The sequence below is a fragment of the Cetorhinus maximus genome, chromosome 7, assembly GCF_964194155.1.
Source record: "Cetorhinus maximus chromosome 7, sCetMax3.hap1.1, whole genome shotgun sequence".
In the NCBI taxonomy this organism is placed as follows: Eukaryota; Metazoa; Chordata; class Chondrichthyes; order Lamniformes; family Cetorhinidae; genus Cetorhinus; species Cetorhinus maximus.
The window spans coordinates 8,104,768-8,123,624 of NC_135885.1; the positions used below are offsets into that span (position 1 = coordinate 8,104,768).

The 18,857-nt window shown below is 44.8% G+C and overlaps 1 protein-coding gene across 1 annotated transcript in view; it reads left to right on the forward strand.

Annotated features, from left to right (window-relative positions):
- Nucleotides 1–631: 631 nt before the first annotated feature.
- Nucleotides 632–18,857, forward strand: part of capn5a (calpain 5a) — a 109,443-nt gene continuing 91,217 nt past the window's right edge. Inside the window, exon 1 of the mRNA XM_078545042.1 lies at nucleotides 632–769. The gene's annotated coding sequence lies outside the window, so the exon portion shown is untranslated. The remainder of the gene's footprint in view (nucleotides 770–18,857) is intronic.

An 18,857-nucleotide genomic window follows, 5' to 3' on the forward strand; every position in this document is an offset into this window, starting at 1 on the left:
GGGGTGGTTTGCTGATGCTGATGAACCTGTGAGAGCGGAGGTTAGTGGGGTTTGGGGGGGGGAGGGGGAGCGGTGAGTTGTGCTTGGAAATACCCAGGACTGTACTTTAAGAACTCAGCTGTGTCTCAGTTAGCTGCACCCTCTAGTCACAAGGTTCACTGCAGGACTTGAGCACAAAAATCAAGGCTGACACTGCAGTGCAGTTATGAGGGAGTGCTGCACTCTCAGAGATGCTGTTTTTTGGGTTGAGATTTAAGCCAAGACCCGTCTACCCTCTTGCATTGATGCATAAGATCTGAAGGTAAGGCAGTATTCTGAAAAGAGCGGGGATGTTCTGCCTGGTGTCCTGGTCAAAGTTTTTGCCGCAATTAACATCACAAAAACAGACTGGCCACTATCACATTGATGTTAGTGGGAGCTTGCTGTATTTCCTACACATTACACTTCAAATGCACTTCATTGGGTGTAAAGCGCTTTGAGGTGGGCGTATATAAATGCAACTCTTAATTCTCGCCCCCGTTAAAAAATAAACTACAACTCCCAGACCTTCTCTAGCATGTTTTGTGTGTGTGTGTGTGTGATATAACTCAGCACACATGCGCATTGGCGCTTCCCCACTCCTCCCACGCGCGGGGGAAAAGTATTTGTGGGGTGAAAGCGACAAGGCAGAAACTGATCAGTTTGTCTCTTACACCAGGTCCGGCCGGCGCTCGGAGAAGGGAGCTCAGCAATCTGCAAGGTTTTAAAACAAGCTTCGCTCGCCAGAGAGGTAAGGTCTTCCCAGGAGAGACCAAGGGGGGAACCCACCCACCCACTCTCCCCAACCCCGACAACAATTGGATACAAATCAGTTGTAAAGAAATGTACCACTGGATACCCTCACTCCCCAGTCAGATACTTTTTTTTAGAAAATTTGCAACACTGTACAGGCAAATCAGCCCCACTCAGACACCGATCAGTGAGGCGGACGGATGGAAAGATGTGACAGAATATGCCTGTCGGTCTACTTTTAGATTGTATTTGCTCTTTTAGATTTGAAAATATTACTGATCTCTCGATTTTTTTAAAAAAAAGCTTCCAATGATCGACATTAGCCCTTCCATTGCCTGCTGGAGTGTTTTTAAACCAGATTATAACTTTTAAGGAGGAGGAGGAGGAGGTCCTATCAGCATTGTGAACGATTGGGAGAAATACTATTGTTTTTGATACTGAAGTGTCGTACTTCAGGGTGTACATATCGCGCAGACTTTTGTTAATTTGAAAGGTAAAAGCTTTTGGAATCATGGACTCAAATCACTAAATAATTCTGTATATTCGTAACTAATCGGCCATGTTATTTTTTTTTAAAAAAGATTACTTAGTGAAAATGTCCATAACCAATTACTTCGATAGCTGGCTTCAGCTCGCAATCCAGTTTGGACAATCTGTTATCGTCACCCTCTCGCTTCACGCTCAGATTCCAAAAGTGTGAGCGCATCCCCCCCCTCACGGACTGGTCTTTCACTTTGCACGGTTATTTAATCCCATCCGTTCGTGTTGCATAAACTTTTATCTCTCATTTAAACATATATTTCCTCTTCCCCTACTGTACACTGATGTCTTTGTCATGCCTGGTTCAATAGACCTGCCCTGTTATTGTGTCATGTCTGCTGCCAGAGGCTAAGCTTCAGGAAAGGGGATAACGTGTTGTCAGAGCTGCTCAGTACCGAAGGAGACCATTCAGACTATTCCCCCCCCCACCCCCAATAGCTGTTTAAAACCTTCCCCTTCAAGTACTTATCCAGTTTCCTTTTGAAAGTTACTATTTAATTTATTTCCACCAGCCTTTCAGGCAGCTCATTCCAGATCTCTCAAATTCTCCTCATCTCCTGTCTGCCTCCGTTGCCAATTACCTTCAGTCTGTGTCCTCTGGATACTGACCCTCCTCCCTGTGGAAACAGCTTCTCCTTGTTTACTCTGCCCAAAACCCATCCTCATTTTGGACTGCACACAGTGGAAGGTGATACAAGGGGCAGAAAACGCAGTAAACATTTTGCATGCCTGGCAACATCTGTGGAGAGAAAGAGAGCAAAGCAGAGCTAACATTTCCGGTCAATGACCTTTCATCAGACCTTTTCTGACACTTCCAGCGTTTCCTGTTTTTATTTTGGATTTCCAATATTTTGCTTTTCGTGTTCATGCGAAGATACAGGATGTGGATGACTGTTCCTGGGCTACAGTTTCACAGATGCTGTTCCCCTTCCTCTACCGTGCCCAAGTGTATGGAGTTAGCTCTGATCTCACTGAATGACAGAACAAGCCAGAGGGGCTAAGTGGCTTCCTCCTGTTCCTATGTTCCTACCTGCACAGAAAATGTTGGCAGGATCCCCCAATGTTGTACTTGTGCTGTCAGTGGATGGAAGCCAGTCAGATGTGGAAACCCTGGCTGACTTTCTTTTTGATTCCATTAACCTGGCGCACTGAGTCTATTTTTCCCTCAGTAACATCAGCCATGGCTCTAATGTTTCAGTACTCCGGAATCACTTAAGACCTCATTGTGATTTGCAGACAGGATTCTTCTGTAACTTTTACAGCGTGTTAGGGATCATCTGTGGAGATTTTGTTCCTGCCTTGTCATTCAGGATCCTCTCACTTTCTTTTCATTCATTTATTCATTGTTTTATCCCCCTTTTTAAATCCCTTTATCCGTCCTTTTCCCCCAACCACCGCCCCTCCCCACACCCTACCGCCAAAGGGGCCATCTGTTCTTGTTTCATGTTGTTCTTTCACAGATCTCTGACCCTTCTTCTGCTATTAGCACATTCTGTTTTACCTTTATGCCACTATCAGCACCTTTTTTTTAGCACTTACCACTACCATTAACACTCCCTTTGTCTTTTTGTCCATGACATCTTTGTCAATTTCCCCTTTGCCCCCACCTATCACTGACCCTCTATCCAGCTTCACCTCCACCACTCCCCTTAAACTGTATAAGTTTCATCACATTTCTACTTCTCTTTAGCCCTGAAGAGTCATACGGGCTTGAAACGTTAACTCTTGTTTCTCTGTCCACAGTTGCTGTCCGAGCTGTTGAGTTTTCCCAGTATTTTCTGTTTCCCTTTCATTCTTTGCCTGTGTAACATATGAACAGGAGTAGCACATTTGGCCCCTCGAGTCTGTTGAAATGAGATCATGGTTGATCTGTATCTCAACTCCATTTACAGGCTTGGTTTATTTAACCCCCTTGCCTGACAAAAATCCTATCAATCTCTGTTTCCAAGCCAGTGAACCGTTGAAAATTTCAACAGCCTCTTGAGGGAGAGAGTTCCAGATTTCCCTATTTGTGAAGATATGCTTCATGACATCACCCCGAATAGCCTCATTGTAATTGTTCTGGACTCCAACCCAATGGGGATTTCAGTGTACCTAGCAACAGCTATCTCATGGTTCTTATGGTACAAAACTTCCTGAGACATTTTATAGATTATTTATCTTGTGATCCGAATGATGAACTGGAGAAGGGAGAAGTTTGGGAGGAAAGACTGAATATTTCAGTGAAAAGATGTGCTCTTAAAAGAGAATAAAATCCAAATACTGCGGATGCTGGGAATCTGAAATAAAATCAGAAAATGCTGGAAAAACTCACGTGACTCTTCTTCAGAGTTAGAGTCGTACGGACTTGAAATGTTAACTCTGTTTCTCTCTCCACAGATGCTGCCGGACCTGCTGAGTTTTTCCAGTATTTTCTGTTTTTATTGGCTCTTTAAAGAGGTTGCTTAAGGCAGAAAAAGGCAAGCAGGGAGGGATGTTTAGGTTAGTGATTCTCAAAGTGTGTTCCATGGACCATTAATGGCCCATGAGGGTCCTTCGGGTGTCCCCCAGACTGGTCCAAAATGCAAGTCACTGATTTGCAAAGCCGTGGCTGAGGCCATATGGGAGAACAGGCCAGATTCCTCGTCCCCACCACTCACATGATGTCACACAACCAGACCTGCTTCACGTGTGCCTCCACTACTCATTATAAGCGAGCAACAACAGTGTAGTTTTATAAGCAAGATTCAAGTTACTGTGGATTTTGTCAGGTTAATATCGATTTAAGTATTAGTTTCTCATAAGGAGATTACCGTGAAGAATTAATAACACAATTTGAAAATGTCTATACTATTTTTCTGGCGTGAATTAATAATTTACTTAGAACAGTAATTAAAATAATGCACATAAATTTGTTACATTTAGAGTGAAAAAGCAGGAAAACATTTTTAAACAGGCGCTTGTTAGCATAGAACTTGAATATTACTGAAAAGAGACATGTTGCTGAAGCTTTTTGTCTTGCACTCATCAGGACAAATGCAAGAATACCAAATTTTGTTGTGATCATTTGAAATTTGGTATTCTTGTGTTTGTCCTGATGAGTGCAAGATGAAAAGTTTTGACATTTAAATTCAGGGCAAACAAAAAATGCTGACCAGATTTAAACACTAGGCATTTCAGCTGGAGAAGTGAGCACTTTAGGGATGGCGCCTTAGCTGCTGTGAATTTCTGGAGGTGTTTTTGGACCATGGAGAGATTTAAAGTCAACAGGCATCCAAGATAGCCTTGTAACACTCCCACGACTATACCTGCCTCACGGCCTCTTTCAATCAGGTCCATGCCATGAGTCATGTTGAATTAATCATCTTCAAATCACTAAGTAACATGATAGCATAAACAAGATTAAACGGACTTGTGCAATGTTGTGGGGAGGATCCAGCCTACTACTTAAGACCTTGCAGCCTATAAAGAGGCCATTCAACCCAATCTGCCTGTACCAGTAAGAGTTATCCAATTAGTCCCACTCCCCTTTTCTTTCCCTGAAGTCCTGCGTATTTTCCCCCTTCAAATATTTATCCAGTGCTCTTTTGAAATTTCCTGTTGAACCTGCTCCTGCTAATCCTTTCAGGTACTGAATTCCAGATTAGAGCAACCCTTCTCGTTTTCTGGGTTAACATTTCTGGTTTGAGATGTTAACTCGGTTTCTCTCTCCGCAGATGCTGCCAGACCTGCTGAGTATTTCCAGCATCTTAATTTTATTTCAGATTTCTAGCATCTGCAGTATTTTGCTTTTTCTTCTCATTTCCCTCTGGTCCTTTTGCCAGTTATCTTAAACCTGTGTCCTTTGTTTTTATATTTATTCTTTCATGGGATATAGGCATCACTGGCATGGCCAGCATTTGTTGCCCATCCCTAATTGCCCTTGAACTGAGTAGCTTGCTAGGCCGTTTAAGAGTCAACCACTTTGGTGTGGATCTGGAGTCACATGTAGGCCAGACCAGGTAAGGATGGCAGATCCTTACCTGCCATAGGGAAGTAAAGGGCATTAGTGAACCAGATGGGTTTTTACAACAATTGATACAAGGTCACCATTACTGAGGTCAGTTTTTCAATTCCAGACTTATTAGTCGAATGTAAATTCCACCAGCTGCCATGGTGGGGTATGAACCCTTGTCCCCAGAACATTAGCCTGGGCCTCTAGATTATAGGCCCAGTGACATTACCACTATGCCATCATCTCCTACTTTGGTCCTTTGGTTACTGCCCCTCCACCCCTCCGCCAGTGGAAGTAGTTTCTTCCTATCTAGTCTATCAAAATACCTCAATTAAATCTCTCTTTGGGGCTTCTCTCTTCTGTAGAATAACCCCAGCTCCTCTGGTCTCTTATAACTCCAGTCCCTGATGCTGGGTCGTGTGGAGAGTGTGCAGTTGAAGAGAAAGAACCACCAGTTAATGGATTTTCTGTAATTAGAGACCTTCCTGCCCATCTCAGTCTCGACTTTGAGAGGGAATAGTTGCAGTGTTCACCGGCCTTGTCTTTGTGATTTTCTTTCTCTCTTTCAGGGCAGAGATTATGGGATGACCAAAATCACATGACAAGCAATGTAATGGCCATTTGCAGTTCTGTTTGCTCTCCTTGTCTATGGTCTGTCATTACTTGTGTCTTCACCACATTACACACTTAAATAACGGGCTGTGAGTGCTTGCAGTCTGAACTGGACAGGGAGAGGATGAGTGGGTGGGAGATTTTCAAATTTGGGGATTAATAACTAAGTGTGCAGGTTGGGTCATTATGGAGCATTTACAGATGTGGCTCTTCAAACTCTTTGGTTAAAGTTCAGTCATCTGAATGAATTCTGCTTCCCTTGCTGATCCCAGTTCAACTCCAATGGTTCCCTGAAGCACAGACTGCAGAAACTTGAGCACAAGTTCTGGGCTGGCTCAATACTGAGAGAGTGGTGCACTGTCGGAGGTCATTAAACTGAGGCCCCGTATGCCCTCTTGGACAGAGGTCCTCCTGGGGACATGGGGCTGGATTTTACGCTCTCCCCACCCACTGGGTTTGAAGGTGGGGGTGGCATGTAAAGTTCAGCAGGTGGCCTTCCTGCCCCAGACCTGTCTGGAATTTTACAGGGGCCCAGGGAGGCATAGGGCTGCCCATCTGCCCTTGGGCCTATTGAGTGAGAGCCTTAGCGGCCAATTAATGGTCACTTAAGGGCCTCATCCCGCCGCTACTGGTATTTTACCTGTGGTGGGAGGAGGCCCATGCCATGCGGGAAGCCCAGTAGCTTTAGATGGGCGGGCTGCTGTTGGGCCAAGGGAGGGGCTTCTTTGTGGACCTCCATTGGAGGCACCCCTGGCCTCTTGAGCCCAGCCCCTCACCCACCTCACCCATCACTTACCTGGGCTCCTCGGCGTAATGGGACTTGTAGTTCCAGGACTGGTCACCGCCCCCTGCTGGTGCTACTGGGACTACGATCTGGCGGCCAATCCAATTGCTCTCTAAGGTGGTTTTTCCTCCTGAGATAATGACGAGAGTCTCACTTTAAAGCAATGAGCTTAACCTCAATTGTTATAAGGGCAGTGATCGAGGTCATGGGTGGGCTCTCCCTCCGACATTTTAGCCAGGGGACGGGGGGCACGATGGCATCCTGCAATATCCTGCCCTGTAATTCTGGTGTCTCTGGTGCAGTGATGTTAAACTCCCTTGACTGGAAAAATAGTCCAACCACTTTTTGCTTTTGTCCGATTTTTGTCATTACATCTATCCAGAGAGACTGGATAAGCTCAGGCTGTTTTCCTTAGAGCAGAGAAGGCTGAGGCGGGGACCTGATTGAGGTGGACGAAATTATGAGGGGCGTAGGTAGGGTAGATAGGAAGAAACTTTTCCCCTTAGTGGAGGGGATCAATCACCAAGGGGCATAGATCCAAGGTAAAGGGCAGGAGGTTTAGAGGGGATTTGAGGAAATTTTTTTCACCTAGAGGGTGGTTGGAATCTGGAACACACTGCCTGAGGGGGTGGCAGAGGCAGGACCCCTCACAACACTTAAGAAGTATTTAGATGAGCACTTGAAACGGCATGGCGTACAGGGCTACAGGCCAAGTGCTGGAAAACGGGATTAGAATAGATAGGTGCTTGATGGCCGGCATGGACACAATGGGCCGAAGGGCCTGTTTCTGTGCTCTATAACTCTATGACTCTATGACACCTCTCTCATCATTATCCCTCTGGAATGTCAGCCCAGTTTGCCCTGGCATGGGGTTCACAATCACAACACATTGACCAAAATAGCAAGAGTTCTGCTGTCAACTGAGCCAAGCATGGAGGGAAGCCTGCTATCTCCACTAAACCAATTACTGGTTTAATACTTGCCATTGTTGACTGGAGTCGAGTTCGAGAGAATATTAACAACTGCTCACACGCGGTTTGATAGACATAACAACATAGAAATTAGGAGCAGGAGTAGCCATTCGGCCCTTTGAGCCTGCTCCGCCATTCAATAGAGGCTGATCCTCTATCTCAACGCTTTCCCTCTGTACCCTTTGATGCCCCTGATATCCAAAAATTTATCAATTTCTTTCCTGAATATACTCAGTGACCCAACCTCCACAGCCTTCTATGGTAGAGAATTCCACAGGTTGGCCACCCTCATCCCAGTCCTAAATGGCCTGCCCCTGTATCCTGAGACTGTGGCCCCTAATTCTAGACTCCCAACCAGGGGAAACATCCTCCCTGCATCCAGTCTGTCTAGCTCTGTTAGAATTTTATATGTTTCAATCAGATCCCCTCTCATTCTTCCTAACTCTAGTGAACACAGGCCCAGTCGAACCAATCTCTCCTCATACGACAGTCCTGCCATCCCCGGTATCAGCCCAGTGAACCTTTGCTGCACTCCCCCTGTGGCAAGTATATCCTTCCGTAGGTAGGGAGACCAAAACTGCACGCAATACTCCAGGTGTGGTCTCACCAAGGCCCTGTATAACTGCAGTAAGACATCCCTACTTCTAAACTCAAATCCCCTTGCAATAAAGGCCAACATACCATTTGCCTTCCCAATTGCTTGCTGCACCTGCCTGTTTACTTTCAGTGACTGGTGTACAAGGACACCCAGATCCCTTTGTACATCCACATTTCCCAATATATCACCATTTAAATAATACTCTGCCTCTCTGTTTTTCACACCAAAGCGTATAACTTCACATTTATCCACGTTATACTGCATCTGCCATGGGAAACGTTTTCCCCCCATTCGGGGGTAAAGAGCGGGAGCGGGTGCGAGCGGGCGGGTTCCCGATCAGGGGCCCCGGTCGGGGGCACACCACCATTTTACGTGGACGGGCCAATTAAGGCCCGCCCAGCGTGACATCTGCCAGGAAGCGCTATGCGTTCCCTGTGCGGGCTGGGGGGGCAGGGTGGGGGGGTGGGGGGGTGATTCCCTCAGCTGGGAGTGTGCTCTTATACGCATGTGCACGAAAGAGTGCACAGATCTCCCTGAGGCTAAGTGCTGCCTCAGGGAGATCGGCTCTGTTTTGAAACTTTTACTACAGGAGCTTAAAAATTTTCCCTGCCATGTCCCCTCATGTGACACTGTCACACGAGTTGGGACGTGTCCATAACTTTTATTGCAGCCTTTCATTAAAATTTAAAAACCCTCATGAAACCTCATCCCGCAAGTGGATGAGGTTTCATGTTTTTTCACAAGCCCACCTGGGCTCCCGGCCTGCCCGCCAACCTTAAGGTTGTTCGGGCAGGTCCATTAATGAGCTGAATTGGTTTCTTAATGGCCTTAATAGGCCGTTGACAGGTCGGCGGGCACACAGCCAAGTCGGCTGCGCCCCCGCCAACCTGAAACTGTAAATGACGCGGGGTGACATTGGGAGTTCCACCCGACATCACCCCGCGTCGTTTTACGTGTCGGTGTGCGGGTCCCGCCTGCCAATGGAAAAATTCTGCCCCATGTGTTTGCCCACACACACACACACACACAACTTGTCCAAATTGACCTGAAGTCTCCTTGCATCTTCTTCACAAGCCTGCCCAGTTTTGTGTCACCAGCAAACTTGGAAATAATGCATTTGGTTCTGTCATCCAAGTCATTTATATATATTGTGAATAGCTGGGGCCCAAGCACTGACCCCTGCGGTACATCACTAGTCACCACCTGCCACTTGGAAAAAGACCCATTTATTCCCACTCTCTGTTTCTGGCCTGTCAACCAATTCTCAATCCATGCCAGTATATTACCCCCAATCCCATGTGCTTTAATTTTGCCCACTAGCCTCTTATGTGGTACCTTTATCAAAAGCCTTCTTGAAATCTGAATACACCACATCCACTGGTTCTCCGTTATCTATTCTACTAGTTACATCCTCAAAAAGCTCCAATAGATTAGTTCAGCATGATTGCCCTTTTGTAAACCCAAGCTGACTTTGTCTAAGATAAAAGCAAAATACTGCGGATGCTGGGAATCTGAAACAAAAACAAAAATAGTTGAAAAAACTCAGCAGGTCTGACAGCATCTGCGGAGAGGAACACAGTTAACACAGGTAACGACAACACCCCTTTGTCCTTTTGTCTGTGACATCTTTTGGCAATCTCCACCTATCACTGGCCCTCTATCCAGCTCTACCTGTTCAACCCCCCCCCTTAAACCAGCTTATATTTCACTTATTTTCTATTTTTCCTTAGTTCTGGTGAAGAGTCATACGGACTCTAAACGTTAACTGTGTTCCTCTCTGCAGATGCTGTCAGACCTGCTGACTTTGTCTAATCCTGTTAATGCTTTCCAAGTGTCCTGTTGCGACATCTTTTATAATAGACCCTAGCATTTTCCACACTACTAGAGATGCTCAAAATCACGAGGGGTCTAGACGGAGTAGGTAGAGAGAGACTGTTCCCAATGGTGGAAAGGTCAAGGACCAGAGGAAACAGATTTAAAATGATTGGCAAAAGAATAAAAAGTGACACAGCGAGTGGTTAGGATCTGGAATGCGCTCACTAAGAGGATGGTGGAGGCAAATTCAACCATGGCTTTCGAAAAGGAATTGGATAAGCACCTGAAAAGAAAAGAAAAATTCCAGTGCTATGGGGAGAAGGTGTGGGTGTGGGACAGTTAAATTACTCCTCTGGCGAACCAGTATGTACATGACAGGCCGAAAGGCCTCCTTCTGTGCTGTAACAATGTTATGGTTCCAGTCAGTTTATGTTGTAGCTCAGGTTGTGTTGCATTAGTAGCATAAGATTTGGAAATTCTTGGCATGTTCATCTATGAGGAGAGGTTAGAAACCAAATAGCTGAAGGGGGCCAAGGACAGAATGTGCTTGATGAGTTTCTTAATTATAGTCCCTGTGCAACTGTGCTTGGGAGTTGGTGACCTGAAGGGATACAGTTAACAAATATAACAAATAATAGTGGGATTTATATATGACCTTTACAGATGGTGATGTTGGCAAATCGTTTCATATGATTAATTATTTTGAAGTATAGAGAACGTTAATATTTGCAAAACAAAAACAGAATTACCTGGAAAAACTCAGCAGGTCTGGCAGCATCGGTGGAGAAGAAATCAGTTAACGTTTCGAGTCTTCACGACCCTTCGGCAGAACTTTGTTTTTATCTCTGTTAATATTTGCAAAGCTATTCTGGACCAGCGATGTCACACAAACAGCAATGAGGTGAATGGGCAGCTAACTTGTCTTTTAGTGGTTGAGGGAGGAGAGGAGGTCAGAACATTGATGCCAATGAGATACTCTTGAAATAGTCCTTTCATTCTCTCCCTTACTGGCGTTTATTTATTAGGCCTCAGCTGTGGCTCAGTGGTTAGCTCTTTTTGGAAATAATGCCACAGAACATGTCTCTGATTCAGAAGGTTGTGGGTTCCACTGCAGAGATGTGAGCATGTGATCAAAGTTGATGTTCCCTGTATTAGCACTGAGGGAATGTTGCACAGTCAGAGGTGCCATCTTTTAGATAAGACATTAAACTAAGGTCCCATTTGCCTTCTTGGGAGGGTGCAAATTGTTCTGTGGCATTATTTCCAAAAAGAGCAGTTTCTCCTGAACAATATTTGTCTCTTGACTGCCATCAGTAAAACAGGTTACTTGCCTGTTATTTCCTTGCTGTTTGTAGGAGTTTACTGTGTGCAAATTTGCAGCTGCATTTCCTACAGTTATGACCACACTTGATTGTGAAGTGCTTTGTGATTCCCTGGGGTCTACATAAACCTTTCTTTCTTTATATTTACATTAGTGTTGTTCCTGCACTGGGTGGATGTGGAATGCAGTAACAGACTGTTAAACTACTGCCGTGGTAATGCTAATCTGCTGTACGTTTGCAGTACTGCCAGGGCAAAGTACTATTTCATCTATGTGATAATTTTCACACCCTAAGCCACGGATGGTGCATGTCACCCTTGGAGAGCCGAGGGCAGGACATGATGTAACCCGCCTTTCAGACTGCCTGTTTTGACAAGTCAGCCAAATGAGTGTTTTGTATCTTTAAGCAATCCCTGGGGAAAGCCTTCAACTACTGAATTCTAGGTTTTGGAACTTGTTAAACCTCTCTGCTTCTCTTTCCTCCTTCAATAGACTCCTCTAAACCCACCTCTTTGGTCACCTTTCCCAATATCTCCTTGTGTGATTCAGTGCCAAGTCTTGTTTGATAATACTCCTGCGAAGCAAATTGTGATAGTTTACATATTGGCGGAGCTGTGGGGGATCTTGTGGTGCAGTGGGGGTAGCGTCCCTACCTCTGAGCCAGAAGCTCTGGGTTCAAGTGCGACTTCAGGACTTGATGGCTCTGGAAGGTATGTTCATTACGTGGCCAAACAGGTTGATTATCAACCTGTAAATCCTTCCAATGCGCCTGATGACAGGTGGTAAGAACAGGAGTGTTTCCTGGTCGGCCATACTGCAGGAGGCAATGGCAAACCACTGCAGTACTTTGCCAAGCATCATCATGGATCAATCCAATGGAAATGGTTGCCAACAGCCCCTTAGGGCACAGCACCTGTAGGAGGAGGAACATAAGAAATAGGAGCAGGAGAAGGCCATTCAGCCCCTCAAGCCTGCCCTACATTCAATAAGATCATGGCTGATTTGCTCCAGACCTCAACTCCTCTTTCGTGCCAGCTCCTCATAGCCCTCCACTCCCCCAATATTTCAAAAATATACCTACCTCCTCTTTTAAATACTCCCAGTGATCTAACCTCCACAACTCTCTGGGGTAGAGAATTCCAGACATTCGCTACCCTCTAAGAGAAGAAATTCCTTCACATCATCGCTGGAGGGGGAGGAAGGGAGCTATATAAATGGAAGTTGTTCTTCCAACAGTGGCTGCGTTCAGACGCTGGCAAATTGCTGAGCAGGCTTGAGGGATTTAAAGGAGCTTCTCTTACCTCTTGGAGTAATTGAGTTCTGGTTCTTCATATGTGGTCATTCTCCGTTTGATATCTAGAAAGTGAGTCTATAAGGAAAGGATGTACCAAGTCTGATATAAAAACAGATAGAGCTGGAAAAACTCAGCAGGTCTGACAGTATCTGTGGAGAGAGAAACGGAGTCAATGTTTCGAGTCCGTATGACTCTTCTTCAGAGCTAAAGAGAGGTAGAAATGAGATGGAATTTATACTGTTTAAGAGGGGGTGGAGCAGGTAAAGCAGAATAGAAGGCTAGCAGTAAGTGGGGGTTAAGGAGAAATTGACAAAGATGTTATGGACACAAGACGAAGGGAGTGTTAATGGTAGTGGTTAAGGCTAAAGAAGGTGCTGATAGTGGCGTAAAGGTAAGAAAGCAGAATGTGTTAATGGCAGAACAAGGGCCAGCCCTCTGTGAAAGAACAGATTGAACAAGCGACAGATAGCCCTCTTAGGGATGGGTGGGAGGGCGGTGGTTGGGGGAAAAGGATTTAAAAATGGGATAAAAACTGAATGAAGATAAATATAAAAATAAGTAAATAAAATATAAAATATAAAAATAAATAAACAGAGGAGGGATGAAGATGGAGGAGAGAGTTCATGGTCTGAAGTTGTTGAACTCAACATTAAGTCCGGAAGGCTGTAAAGTGCCTAATCGGAAGATAAGGTGCTGGTTCTCCTGATGCGAAGTCTGATGTTGTTTTCACTTAACATTAGGTGCATGTTTTCAAGCACTGCCATAACCTAACTCGTACCAAGTCCTGTCACCTCCATACTCACTGACCTACATTGGCTCCCAGACCACCAATTACCCCATTTCAAAACTATCAAAGCATATCCAGTTCACTTAATGGCCTTGCCACTCCAGTCCTACAAACCTCTGAGATATCTATGCTCCTGCAATTCAGGCCTTTTGAATCCCCCCACCACTGGCGGCTGTGCCTTAAAATGCCTGGGCTCTAAGCTCTGGAATTCTGGAAGAATTGGCACCACAAAACTGCCAGACAATGACCATCACCAACGTGAGAGAGTCTAACCATCGTCCCTTGACGTTCAATGGCATTACCCGTGCTGAATCCCCCCGCTATTAACATCCTGGGGGTTAGCATTGACCAGAAACTGAGCTGGACCAGCCATACAAATACTGTGGCTACAAGAGCAGGTCAGAGGCTGGGAATCCTGCAGTCAGTAACTCACCTCCTGACTCCCCAAAGCCTGTCCATCATCTGCAGGGCACAAGTCAGGAGTGTGATGGAATACTTTTCACATGTCTGGATGAGTGCAGCTCCCACAACACTTGAAGCTCGACACCATCCAGGACAAAGGAGCCCCACTTCATTGGAACCACATCCCCCACCTTCAACATTCACTCCTCCCACCACCGACGCACAGTGGCAGCAGTGTGTACCATCTACAAGATGCACTGCAGGAGCTCACCGAGGCTCCTTTGACAGCACCTTCCAAACCCGCGAACTCTACCACCTAGAAGGACAAGGGCAGCAGGCACATGGGAACACCACCACCAGCAAGTTCCCCTCTAAGCCACACACCATCCTGACTTGGAAATATATCGCTGTTCCTCCAATGTCGCTGGGTCAAAATCTTGGAACTCCCTCCCTAACAGCACTGTGGGTGTACCTACACCACATGGACTGCAGTGGTTCAAGAAGGGAGCTCACCACCACCTTCTCAAGTGCAATTAGGGATGGGCAATAAATGCTGGCCTAGCCAGTGACGCTCACATTCCATGAACAAATATAAAGAAATAAACATGAATAAATATTTTTTAAAAAGTTCCCTCCCTAAGCATCTCCGCCTCACTATGAAGTTCTTCTTAAAACCCATCTTGTTCATCAAGCTTTTTGGTTGCTTGTCCAAATACCTCCTTGAGTGGCTCGATATCAGATTTTAACATTCCTGTGAAGTCCCTTAGGATATTTTATGACCTTTCAAAGCTGCTGTACAATGCAAGTTGTTGTGTCCGGGTACTGGGTAGCAATCTGTTATGGAAACCCTGGCTGATTTTATTTCTCCCACTGACCAAAGGACAGAAAGGCCTAATGTAGCATTGCTTACTTGCCACTATCATTGCCATTAGTCAACTCAACTCAAATCAACAGCAACTTGTATTTATATAGTGCTTCTAACATCAAGGCACTCCACAGGATCATTATCAAACACAATGTAACACCGAGCCACATAAGGAGATATAAAGTGAGATGACCAAAAGCTTGGTCAAAGAGGTAGATTCTGAGGAGTGTCCTTAAAGGGGGAAAGTGAGATGGAGAGGTTTTGGAGGGCAATTCCAGAGCTTTGAGCCCAGGTAGCTGAAAGCATGCCACCAATGATGGAATAATTAAAATCAAGGATGTACAAGTTTGCTAAAATTGGAGGATCACAGAGAACAGAGAGGTCTGTAGAGCTGGAGGAGATTAAACGTAGGGAGGGGTGAGGCCTTTGAGGGGTATGAAACAAGGATGGGAATTTTAAAATTGAGGCATTGCTTAACAGGAGCTGCTAAGCACAAGGGTGATACGTGATCTGGACTTTGTGCAAGTTAAGACATGGACAGTAGGGTTTTGGATGACCTGAAGTATACATGGATAGCTAGCCAGGAGCGTATTGCAATAGTCAAGTCTAGAGGTAACAGATACATAGATGAGTGTTTCAATGGCAGGTGAACTGAGGTAGGGGTGGGGTCAGGCCATGTTGTGGAGGTGGAAATAGACAGTCTTAATGATGGTGCAGATATGTGGTCAGATGCTCATCTTGGCGTCAAACTTACGAACATATGAATGAAGTAGGCCACTCGGCCCCTCGAGCCTGCTCTGCCATTCAATAAGATCTCGGCTGATCTGCTTGTGTTCTCAATTCCACATTCCTGCCTATCCCCGTTGACCTTTGATTCCCTTGCCTAACAAAAATCTATCTACCTCCACTTTAAAAATATTCAATGACCCCCACCTCCACTACCTTCTGAGGCAGAGTTCCAAAGTTGCACAACCTCCTGGAGAAAAAAATTCTCATCTCTGTCTTAAATGAGTGACTCCTTATTTTTAAAGTGTCTCCCACGAGAGGAAACATCCCTTCTACGTCCTCCTCTCCACGTCCACCCTGTCAAGCCCCCTCAGGATCTTAAAGGTTTCAATTAAGTCACCTCTTACTCTTCTAAACTCCAGTAGATACAAGCCTAACCAGTCCAGTCTTTCCTCATAAGATAACCCGCCAATCTTCTATCCATGCCAATGTGTTACCTCCTACACCATGAGCTTTTATTTTCTGAAATAACCTTTGATGTGGAACTTTATGAAATGCCTTCTGGAAATGTAAGCACAGTATATCCAAAGCACATGTGACTCCTTCAAAGAACTGGTTAAATTGGTTAAACATAATTTCCCTTTCACAAAAGCATGTTCACTGCCTGATTGCCTTGAGTTTTTCCAAGTGCCCTGCTATATCATCTTTAATAATAACTTCTAATATTTTCCCTTTGGCAGATGTTAGGCTAACTGGCCTGTAGTTTCCTGATTTCTGTCTCCCTCCCTTTTTGAATAAAGGAGTTACATTTACTATTTTCCAATCTAATGGAACCTTCTCCGAATCCAGGGGATTTTGGAAAATTAAAACCAGTGCATTAACTATCTCACTAGCCACTTCTTTCAAGACCTTAGGGTGAAGTCCATCCGGACCTGGGGATTTGTCAGCCCCCAGCCTCAACAATTTGCTCAATACCACTTCCCTGGTGATTGTAATTTTCCTGAGTTCCTCTCTCCCTCCCTTCTGTTTCCTGATTTACAGCTACTTCTGCACTGTTACTTGTCCTCTACAGTGAAGACCGAAGCAAAATACCTGTCTAATTCATCCGCCATCTCCCTACTTTCCATTATCAATTCCCCAGGCTCACTTTCTATAAGACCAACACTCACTTTTAACTCTTTACTTATCTAAATATCCATAGAAACTCTTATTATCCATCTTTATATTATTCGCTAGCTTTCTCTCGTACTCTAATTTTCCCTCCTTAATATCCTTTGTCATTCTGTGCTGTTCTTTATATTCTTTCCAATTTTCTGACCTGCTGCCTGTCTTTGCGTAATTATATGCTTTTTCTTTAAGTTTGATACTATCTTTTAACTTTTTTAGTTAACCACGGATGGTGGGCCTACCCCTTGGAATTTTTCTTTCTCATTGGAATGTATGTATTCGGTATATTCTGAAATATCCCTTTACACGTCTGCCACTGAACTTCTATTGACTTATTCCTTAACCTTATTTGCCAGTTCATTCTAGCTAGCTCTGCTTTCATGCCCTCATAATTGCCCTTATTTAAGTTTAAAATACTAGTCTTGGACACACTTGTTTCTCCCTCAAAACGAATGCTAAATTCAATCATATTATAATCGCTCCTACCTAGGGGTGCCTTCACTAGGAGACTATCAATTAATCCTATCTTGTTGCTCAATACCAGGTCTAGTATAGCCTGCTCTCTGGTTGGCTCCAGAATGCGCTGTTCTAAGAAACTATCCCAAAAACATTCTATGAACTCCTCATCTATGCTACCTTTGCCCATCTGATTCTTCCAGTTTATATGTAGATTAAAATCTCCCATGATTATCGTTGTAGCTTTCTGACAAGGTCCCATTACCTCTTCTTTTACACTCTGACCTACCATGTAGTTACAATTATTGGCCTGTACACCACTCCCACAAGAGACTTCTTGCCTTTATCATTTCTCATCTCAAACCAAACCAAACTGCTTGTACATCCTGCTTTCCTGAACTTGGATCATCCCTCTCTAATGTGCTAATACCATCATTAATTAACAGACCCACTCCTCCACCTTTTCCTAATTTCCTGTCCTTCCTAAATCTCATGTACTCTTCAATATTCAGGTCCCAATCTATGTCATCCTGTAGCCATGTCTCTGTAATAGCTATTAAATCGTACTTATTTATTTCTATTTGCGCTATCAGTTCATCTGTTTTGTTCTGAATGCTATGTGCGTTTAGATACAGAGCCTTTAGTTTTGTCCTTTTATTATTTCTGTAGTGTCTAGCCTCATCTGTGGATTTACTCTTAGATTTGTACTCTCTGTCCCTGTCTGTCACAGTCTGTTTATCATTTCCCATATTGGTACCTTTCCCTCTTGCCTTGTCTCTACTTTTTGGTGTACCACATCTACACAAATTTGATCCCTTGCCCCTACTATTCAGTTTAAAATCCTCTCTACTTTGCTAATTATGCTGTTCGTGAGGACACTAGCCCCAGCACAGTTCAGGTGTAGACCGCCCTAATGGTACAGATCCCACTTCCCCCAATACTGGTGCCAGTGCCCCATGAACCGGAACCCACTTCTCCCATGCCAGTCTTTGAGCCACGCATTCATTTCTTTAATCTTATTTGTCCTATGCCAATTTACACATGGCTCAGCTAATAATCCAGAAATTATTACCTTCGAGGTTCTGCTTCTTAATTTGGTGCCTAGCGCCTCATACTGGCTATGCAGAACCTCTTTCCTCATCCTGCATATTTATTGGTACCTGCATAACTGGATCCTCCCCCTCCCACTTTAAGTTCCTCTCCAGCTCTGAGCAAATGTCCCCAAACCTGGCACCAGGCCGGCAACATAGCCATCTGGACTCTCGCTCCTTGCTACAGAGAATGGTGTCAACCCCTCTCACTATACTGTCCCCTACTGCCACTACATTCCCTTCTGAAGCCCCCACTCTCATCCAGAGAAGCTGAAAGAACCTCAAACCTTTTGGACAATTGTAGAGGCTGACGCTCCTGCCCTCTGGGTCCCCTTACCTGTCTCAACTACAGTCACCTCCCCCTGATCACCTTCCAAATCAGAAGATCCCATCCTAAAAGAGTGTGACTGCCTCCTGGTACAAAGCATCCAGGTAACTTTCCCCTCCCTGATGTGTCACAGTGTCTGCAGCTCAGCCTCCAGCTCAATGACTCTGAGCCGAAGCTGCTCCAGCCACAGACATTTACTGCAGACCTGTTTGCCCTGGATAACACTGGTACCCAGGAGCTCCCACACGCTGCAGTCCATGACACATCACCTTCCTTGTCATACTTATGTGCTTTAATTAATTACTTAACTATTTTATTCAATTATTTAGAACCATAGAACTATAGAAAAGTTACAG